This window comes from Plectropomus leopardus, unplaced genomic scaffold (genome assembly GCF_008729295.1).
Source record: "Plectropomus leopardus isolate mb unplaced genomic scaffold, YSFRI_Pleo_2.0 unplaced_scaffold4952, whole genome shotgun sequence".
NCBI classification, from domain to species: Eukaryota; Metazoa; Chordata; class Actinopteri; order Perciformes; family Serranidae; genus Plectropomus; species Plectropomus leopardus.
In genome coordinates, this window is record NW_024654350.1 from 1,278 (window position 1) to 6,791 (window position 5,514).

A 5,514-nucleotide genomic window follows, 5' to 3' on the forward strand; every position below is an offset into this window, starting at 1 on the left:
CACTGTGGCTTCCTCCAGGTTCTGAGTAGTGCGCTCCTCTGTTTCCTTGATCCGCTTATCAGCGTCATCTGTCCTGTTGTTTGTCTTTCTAATATCATCTTTGATTTCTTTCACGTTTTCAGAGTTCTCCCGGCGAAACTCACGTATCTCTTGCAGTATTGTTTCCAGGTCTGCCATGCTTTTAGCAGGTCGTTGTGTTTCTTCTCCTTCTTGGCTCGGTCTCACTGCTAGCTTGGTTGTCCCTCTATCACCTGTTGACTCCGCTAGCTCATCAGCTAGCTCGGTAATCTCTCCCGTTAATTCAGTTGACTCGCCTGTTCAAATTTGTGTTTTTACTCGACTTTCGATTTTTTCCTCTGGTCTTAATTATCACCCCTACTACCACATTCTCGCATTTATCGTCACTTTCACAAACTGATAGGTTTATAGGGCCTTTTTAATCTTAATGTCGGGGCGTTACCTTTTTATGCTGCCGCCATGTTGGAGTCGGGCCGGAAGTCCCCCACTAGCACAGACATTTCACAGAAGATTCACAGAAGTTGAACTCAGAGTCCTGCAGTCAGGAGGGTATTATCAGCACGATGTGCTTAAATTTACCACAAGTTTGTTTAAACTGGACATATTATGCCCATTTTCAGTATCTTGAACACTGAACTTGAACTCCAGTGGAGCAGCTTTGTATCATTCACTGTCAAAAAAACTTTCCAGATCTTCAGAAAACTGTATCTGAAATTTTCTATCAGAGCCCTGTTTTCATCAGCGCCCTGAGACAGTCAGTTTCAACTTCCCCCTTCGTGCCCGCATCCCACCCTGCCCACTCCGCTAATTGATCGGCTTGCCGAAGCCACCCAGGAAGAGGCATCTGTCAATGCAGAAGTTCTGTTTGCAAACAGTACAGACAAACTAACATAGTTTGTTGTTGTTACTCGGACATGGTGACCATCAAGACACATGTTGGATTGTGAATCCGGTCCAGATAATGAAAGTTTACAGCATGAACCTCCACAGCAACAGAGACTTCTGCAAACCATCTTTGCATGGTGAGTAAACAGTTATCAGTGTTACTGGTTAATCATATGGTGCATTTTTTTTTTTTTTACTCGCATTCCGCTTTTACTTAGTTGCTAATAAATGGTAAATGGTAAATGGACTGTACTTGTATAGCGCTTTTCTAGTCTTTTCGACTAGTCAAAGTGCTTGCACAGGACATGTCACATTCACCCATTCACACGCACATTCACACAGTAGTGACAGAGGCTACCTCTCAAAGTGCTACCTATTAGGTAGTAACCATTCATACACATGCACACTCCAGCTTTCGAAGCAAATTGGAGTTCAGTATCTTGCCCTAGGTTACTTCAACATGAGGACATGAGGATCTGGGGATCTAACCACTGAGCTTTCGATCAGAGGACAACCACTCTCCATCTGAGCCACAGCCGCTCCCTTGTTACTAGGTGCACGTGTGGAAAATGCACAGATGCCCAGTGAAGTGGAAAAGAAATACCAACGGTAAAGTTGCTGATAAAATGTGTCCTCTGCTATAAACTGTGATGGCTCACTGCTGCTGATTAACATGCAAGTGTGTACGCCAGCTGAAGTGGACTGATTTGTAAAAATGTGTAAGCTACATTTACAGAGAAAAGTGTTATTTTAGACTCCTGGTTTGGAATATTGTCGCTTGAGCATAACAACTCTGTTATATAAACTGCTGTTACTTGTTACTCGAAAATGTTTGTTGTAAAGACAGTATTATCTTTCCCACACTGTCTTGGTGGGATTTCTAATAACAGAAAGTATTCTGAATTTCTTTTTAACACTGTAAATCCCCTACAAACTATATTCATTTTAAGAGGACATTAATATCTGGTGGATCAAAGAACATGTATTTGTTTTCCCCAACAGGATAATTATCACTCCTGTTACACAAAATAGTGAGAAATTATCTATGTTCATTCTTGATGAAATCTGTTCATTTCAAAAATAGTTTTTCTTTTTTCCACACTAGGTTGTACGAAGAACGAATCAAGAGCCAAGTCCCCTATCATATACTGTACATGACTTCCCATCCAGGCCTCAAACCAAACTGAATGCCTACATATCATCCACAGCACACAGAGAGCAGACTATGGATGTGTGAGGAGAGCAGAGGAAGAGTATGTTTTTCTTCTTGTCATAAAAGTTGTGTTACTACATGGAATAATTTTAGTTTACCTCCATCTGTGCAAACACATGATCCCTAATGTCAATACAAGAAAATCACCTCAATCAGGAAAAATAAGAATTTTATTGACAATATAATGTGCACTGTATCCATAAGAACATTGGAAGAGAAAAAAATACAAGCAAATATGATTAATAGTTTGTTCTTTTGAACTTTCTCAAGCAGTGTTGAGCAAGTAACTTCCAAAATATAATGCAGTACATATTACTAGTAACTGTCATTTTAAAGGGAAGTTTCTTTACAATATTACTTCCCGTGCAGAGTAATGCATAACACTACTTTTGCATTATTTTCACCCAGAAAACTGCAAAAGTCCAACAAGGCATTAAAAATGTCAAAAGGTTGAAAAATGCAGAGAAAATATCACCACTTTCTATCAGGTAGTAACATGTTACTGCACATAATAATACCACACATCTGTTATACAGTTACTGCTTAAATGTAATGGACTACTCTAACACGTTACTTTTACTGCACACCCCCAACGAGGTTCACAGGTCATACTTGTCTTCATCGGTGAATTTCCACACTGGATTCAGCAAAATCTGTAAAACAGAAAAAAGAAGACACTAATTATTTCGCGTAATGATGATGTCCTCTCCCTCTTTCAGATGTTACAGATATCTTGCATACTGCAGCTTTGTTAGCTGGTGTTGGGGATACCTGGGAAGACGTGAGGATCGTCATCCCTTCTTGTTATGATGTCTTGTCCTGTAATGACCTCTTTCTCTGACATTCTCTGGAACTGGACACAGAGATTTTCTGGGATGGGGATTTCTTTAAGTTTATCTGTGTATCTGCAAGGCTCCTCCAACATCTCCTCAAACAGAGGCCTCCTCAGGTCATTGTCATACTCTGAAAAATATGTTTGTTGTTACTGTTCTTTTTTTTGTTTTACTGTTATTTATTAGAACAATACTATAATGTTGAATGACAGAAGTGCAATTCTTTATTTTTTTATAATGTTATACCTGTTTGTTTGTTTTTTTATTTTATTTTATTTTTGATACCTGAATAATTGAAACAAAAGCTTTGTTTATTACTTACTGAATGTTGGCTTTGTTTCCACAGGATTTGCAGTGCATTGTCTCTTCTTGTTTTTTGGGAAGTTTTGCAGTTGAAGGTATTTGCTGTGATGTACCGTAATTGGAAAAACACAATTATAATAATAATTTTAGTTAAAAATATTCTGCTTCATTACCTGCAGTGTATTTTAGTAGAACTTTTTTATTAAAAGAAAAAAGCTAATCTTGCTTTAAATCATTTAATTTCTACCTGACATATCAACAGTAACACTGGAATATTACAAGTATTAATCTTCACCTCTCCCTCCTCACTGTGCTCTGTTGTTTTCTGTTTGAAAGTTAGCACAGAAATAGCATAGATTACACTGAACAAATGTAATATGTATCCAGTCTGAGGAATGATCACATAAGCTCAGCAGCTGAGAAAACAATGCTGTGTTTTTTTAGGAGACACAAAAACAGTACATTACATATCTTAATGCATGTTGCGCGTCTGTGTAATCTTGTGGAGGTTAATCCACATCTGTATATTTGGTAACTACGATAAATTAGATTTTGAAAAACTTTATCAAATGTATTGTTATGTGCTAATCGATATTAGCTCTACAGTAAACTTTAGCAACATGTATGTGTACAAACTAGCACTGTATTCACGTCCACTTTTCAACACAAAACAAACCCAGACAAAACACTGATATGATGTTACTTACAGCTTGTGCTTCGGAGTCCTCCACACGAGCTTGTATTAATGGAACAACACCGTCTGTTAGCATTAGCTTAGCCGCATAGCCAGCTTCCTACTTTCTCTTGTTTAGTAAACGGTCCTCTGTGAAGTGGCGTGAACATGGCCGTTTTTGGCTTTTGCTGGCTGGGAAACAAAGTCCATCCGTTTCTGGTGCTTGCCTCTGTGGAAACACTGAACAAGGTTAACTTTCCAGAAACTCCTCTCAGCTGAGGGACATTCGGGCAGACCAGTGGTGAAGGGAGGGGGAGAGCAGTCGTGCAGAGGGAGAAGGATGAGGGGGGAAAGCGGAGGAGAGGGAGCCGCCTGAACATGGAGCAGTGTGCCCATATTAGAGACATCCTTCTCAGTGTTACGAGAGACTGTGTTGGGTTTAGAAAAAGAGGATCAAAAGGTTAGCTTTTACAGGCATCCAAAACTGCCCACAGGGATTTCTCCCACATATGCTCATCTCAGTATCTGACACATGCTCTTTAACACGGCCATCCAACACTGTAACAGGATTAATATGTTTAAAAAGCAGGAAAAGTATAATATGACTCCTTTAAGATGGAGCTTTTAATTTTTTTATAATGCTGGAAAGTTTAATAAATAATTAACCATATGTTTATTACACTCCAACACACCATGGTCAAATGAAACTGTGTCAGTGAACTATGTGGGCAAAAAATAAACCACAAAAAAAAAAACCCAAAAAGCAATCATAATCGAAGTAAAATGTTCAGCTAATTGACTACTACTACTAAATTGAATACTGATTTTAGGTATGAGGTTCGGACCTTTGCTGGGAGGAATTTTTAGTAACTGGACTGCCAGTGGGTGATGCCTGTTCTACAGTATATTTGCCATGTTCAGTGTCTGACAGAAAATAAATATTTAAACCAAAATTAACCTTATGATATCTTCATATCTCACTTAGAAGTAAAAGAGAAAGTTTAAGCTTGACAGACATGGTGATTTGATGTATATCGTGACATATATTGATATTGATACAGTTAAATAATCTGTGTATCAATATGTGTATATATGTGGATCAATATATTATACCTAAACCTGTAGCCTGGTGATGTTCCAGCAAAGAACTCCAAAGACTGCACAGACTGTGGGTGAACAAAGGTCAACAGGGGCATAGTAGCTAGAGTTTCCCCTCCTAGACCGCAGTGTATTTACAGCACTTTGCCTCAGTGGGAGGCATCCAAAGTTCCGTGTGCCAATTCCCCTGGCTGCTGATGCTACTGCTAAGTGCTGGATTCCCTGCCTGACAGTTATATTTGTGTCAAGGTTGTCTCAAAAGCATATGGCCTGCAGAGGCTTGCTTCTTCTTGTACAGCATATGGTAAGAGGCTCTTTCCCTAGACCAGCAAGGGATTAATGACCCAAGCCTCAGCTCCCTGAAGCGCTGATTCCACTGGACGTGTGCTAATCAAGTTACATCTGTGACTCTGTTTTGCTCCATCCTTCACATGCCTCTATATCCCACCAACAGTTTCTGTTAGTGTTTCAGAGGAGGAGCGTCCTGTCGG

General features: G+C 39.3%; 1 long non-coding RNA gene across 1 annotated transcript; it reads right to left on the reverse strand.

Moving 5' to 3' along the window:
* Nucleotides 1-2,310: 2,310 nt before the first annotated feature.
* On the reverse strand, nt 2,311-4,258 carry LOC121939508. The gene is made up of 4 exons (XR_006105470.1): nt 3,960-4,258; nt 3,272-3,354; nt 2,888-3,079; nt 2,311-2,769 (listed from the first exon to the last, which is right to left on the reverse strand). It is a non-coding gene; the product is annotated as an uncharacterized LOC121939508 (long non-coding RNA).
* Nucleotides 4,259-5,514: the final 1,256 nt, after the last annotated feature.